Source organism: Apodemus sylvaticus, chromosome X (genome assembly GCF_947179515.1).
Source record: "Apodemus sylvaticus chromosome X, mApoSyl1.1, whole genome shotgun sequence".
Taxonomy (NCBI): domain Eukaryota; kingdom Metazoa; phylum Chordata; class Mammalia; order Rodentia; family Muridae; genus Apodemus; species Apodemus sylvaticus.
Window position 1 is genome coordinate 30,849,446 of NC_067495.1, and position 4,267 is coordinate 30,853,712.

At 41.3% G+C, this 4,267-nt stretch overlaps 1 pseudogene; it reads left to right on the top strand.

The window, feature by feature from the left end:
- The first annotated feature begins 599 nt into the window (after window positions 1–599).
- LOC127674404 (THUMP domain-containing protein 1-like) lies at window positions 600–1,595 on the top strand (annotated as a pseudogene).
- The last annotated feature ends 2,672 nt before the right edge of the window (window positions 1,596–4,267 follow it).

A 4,267-nucleotide genomic window follows, 5' to 3' on the forward strand; every position in this document is an offset into this window, starting at 1 on the left:
TCAGTTTTGTTCATTCTATTTGTAGACTTTAGAGGCAGTATTACTGGGAGAGTTTTACAGAGACAGGTTGGAGAGAAAACAAGCTAGACACTGGTAAAGACAGAGCAAACCAGAGAATGAGAAGGAGCCAGAAGATTAGAACAGTTTGCTAAAGTTAGTGAGAAGCAGAAAGAAGCCAGTTTGAATCAGTCAGTTTTGAGAGGAGTTTGAGGCAAAACTGCTAAGTTGGACCAGCCAGCTCGAGCTCAGAAAGAACTAGAAAGGGTGAGCTAATTCAGCAGCAAATCTCAGAGGCTGAAAATATTCTAGGTCTAGATAAGATGGTACAAAGTCTAGACGCTTCCAGGACTAGGTCTAGGTTAGCAGATGGAGGCAGTAAACCTCAGAGATGAAAATGCGAACAAGATAGTAAAAGAATGCTTTTACAAAGAATAGTTTGGATAACTTAAGAGAGATCCTGGGAATGAAAATGGCTATTGGCACTAATCCTATAAGGCTATAGAATTAATATAATGGTATTGGCACTAATTCTATAAGAGATCCTGAATTGGAGACTCTGGAACCACTTAAATATGCCAGGCAAGCCAAAGGTAGGCAGCATGGCGACCACCGCCCAGCAGTCCCCCAAAGTGTGGCAGCTGGAGCCCAACATGCAGGGCATCCTCATCACCTGCAACCTGAAGGAGAGGAGTGTAAGTGCATGGAGGAGGCCTAGAGCCTGCTCAGTGAGTACAGTGACAACAAGTACAGGCCTGAAAAGTTTATAGACAAGGACCAGCAGCCCTCTGGAAGTGAGGGATAAGACGATGATGTGGAGGCTGCCTTGAAAAAAGAAGTTGGTGACATTAAGGCTTCTACAGAGAAAAGGCTCAGAAGATTCCAGTCAGTGGAAAGCGGAGCAAATAATGTAATCTTCATCAGGACACTTGGGATAGAACCTGAGAAATCAGTGCATCATATTCTCCAGGATATGTACAAAACCAAGAAAAAGAAGACATGGGTTATTCTGCAAATGTTACTGTCTCAGGCAGATGTAAAGATTTTTTTAGAAGATATGAAAAAATATGCAGAAACATTTCTGGAACCCTGGTTTAAAGGCCAAAAAAAGGGACATTTCAGATTGTATACAAATCTCGAAATAATAGCCACATGAATAGAGAAGTAGTTATTAAAGAGTTGGCATGAATAGTGGGCAGCCTCAATTCAGAAAACAATATGGACCTTACTAATCCAGAATACATGAAGGTAGTAGAAATCATCAAAGCTGTGTGTTGCCTGAGTGTTGTGAAAGATTATGTGCTGTTCAGAAAATACAACCTCCAAGTAGTGAAGAGTGCAAAAGACTCACAGCCTCACCTGAAATGGAAATGCAAAGAAGCAAAATTGGAACCCAATAGCATGTTGAATCAAAGTGATCCCCCTGAAGGGAAAAATAACCAACAGGTGGCACCAGAGAGTAGTGAGGAGTGGGGTGGGGGGAGGGACGGGGGGGGGGGGAGACAGAGCCAGGGTTTGAAACCCAGGCAGGGAGTGAAGGAGGAGCTAAACCTGAACCTGAAAGTCAAGTCTCAGACTATGTACCCAAGACAAATGAAAAATATCTTTTCAATATAGTACGTGAAGTCCTAGCTAGAGCAATTAGACAACATAAGGAGGTCAAAGGGATACAAATTGGAAAGGAGGAAGTCAAATTATCACTATTTGCAGATGACATGATAGTCTACTTAAGTGACCCGAAAACCTCCACCAGAGAACTCCTACAGCTGATAAACAACTTTAGCAAAGTGGCTGGGTATAAAATCAACTCAAGCAAATCAGTTGCCTTCCTATACTCAAAGGATAAGTAGGCTGGGAAAGAAGTTAGGGAAGTGACACCCTTCACAATAGTCACAAACAATATAAAGTATCTTGGTGTGACTCTAACCAAACAAGTGAAAGATCTATATGACAAGAACTTCAGGTCTCTGAAGAAGGAAATCGAAGAAGACCTCAGAAAATGGAACAATCTGCCATGCTCGTGGATTGGCAGGATTAATATAGTTAAAATGGCCATCTTGCCAAAAGCAATCTACAGATTCAATGCAATCCCCATCAAAATCCCAACTCAGTTCTTCACAGAGTTAGAAAAGGCAATTCTCAAATTCATCTGGAATAACAAAAAACCCAGGATAGCTAAAAGTATTCTGAACAGTAAAAGAACTTCAGGGGGATTCAGTATCCCTGACCTCAAGCAATACTACAGAGCAATAGTGTTAAAAACTGCATGGTATTGGCACAGTGACAGGCAAGTGGACCAATGGAATAGAATTGAAGACCCAGAAATGAATCCACACACCTATGGTCACTTGATATTTGACAAAGGAGCAGAAAACATCCAGTGGAAAAAAGATAGCCTTTTCAACAAATGGTGCTGGTTCAACTGGTGGTCAGCATGCAGAAGAATGCGAATTGATCCTTTCTTATCTCCATGTACTAAACTTCACTCCAAATGGATCAAGGACCTCCATGTAAAACCAGACACACTGAAACTAATAGAAAAGAAACTGGGGAAAACCCTTGAGGACATGGGCACAGGGGAAATGTTCCTGAACAGAACTCCAATAGCTTATGCTCTTAGATCAAGAATTGACAAATGGGACCTCATAAAATTACAAAGTTTTTGTAAGGCAAAGGACACTGTCAAAAGGACAGAACAGCAACCAACAAATTGGGAAAAAATCTTCACCAACCCTACATCTGATAGAAGGCTAATAAGAAGTTAGACCCCAGGGAACCAAATAACACTATTAAAAATTGGTTACAGATCTAAACAAAGAATTTTCACCTGAAGAAATTCAGATGGCCAAGAAGCACCTTAAGAAATGCTCAACATCATTAGTCATTAGGGAAATGCAGATCAAAACAACCCTGAGATTTCACCTTACATCAGTCAGAATGGCTAAGGTCAAAAACTCAGGAGACAGCAGGTGTTGGCGAGGATGTGGAGAAAGAGAAACACTCCTCCACTGCTGGTGGGGCTGTAAGATGGTACAACCACTGTGGAAATCAGTCTGGCGGTTCTTCAGAAAACTGGACATGACACTTCTGGAGGACCCTGCTATACTTCTCCTGGGCATATACCCAAAGAATTCCACAGCATGCAATAAAGACACATGCTCCATTATGTTCATAGCAGCCTTATTTATAATAGCCAGAAGATGGAAAGAACCCTTATGTCCCTCAAAGGAGGAATGGATACAGAAAATGTGGTATATTTACACAATGGAATACTACTCAGCAATTAAAAACAATGAATTCATGAAATTTTTAGGCAAATGGTTGGACCTGGAAAATATCATCCTAAGTGAGGTAACCCAATCACAAAAGAATACACATGGAATGCAATCTCTGATAAGTGGATATTAATTAGCCCAGAAGCTCTGAATACCCAAGACACAAATCGCATAACAAATGACTCCCATGAAGAAGTATGGAGAGGGTCCTGATCCTGGAAAGGATTGATCTAGCATTGGAGGGGAGTACCAGGACAGGGAAATGGGAGGGGGGTGATTGGAGAATGGGTGGAGAGAAGAAGGTTTATGGGGCATATGGGGAGGGGGAACTTGGAAAGGGGAAATCATTTGGAATGTAAACAAAGAGTATAGAATATATATATATTTTTTCTTTATATATATATAAAGAAAATGAGCTCTCATGGGTCATTCTGTGGGGAGGTGGTCTCAGCTGTGGTTCCATGTGGAATTGTGATAATATATTTTGACTTTTATGTATTGCTCAGATCTGATCTCTTTGTCAGTTTTGTTAGAGTCCTTCCAGGCCTGTATGTTGGTGTGTACAGAATCATGTACTGTTTCCTAGGGGAGGGTGCTAGGAGGATGGTGTGGGCTTCTGCCTCCTTATTACTCTTTATAGCTTCCTCTTTAGCACTGTAAACTGATGTGGAACTGAACAATGTCTGAGTGGGAAATGGGCAGGACATTCTGAGGAAGGTGTGTGCTACAACTCTACTGTCTCTGCCCTTCCACTGTACACATAGAGAAGTGGTGCTATGCATTATATGGGAATCACTTTGTGATGCTTCCATTTCTTTTCATTTTTCTTGTTTTATGTTAAGAACAAATCTGATGGCCTGTCAATGAGAACTGCCCTAGGTATAGACCAAGGGGTGTTTCTGATGAGGTTAGGGATGAGGAATCACTACCGGGTCACTTCGATTTCCTAGTACAAAAACCAGGAAATAAAGCTACTTTACCAGGGTTTTACTGGA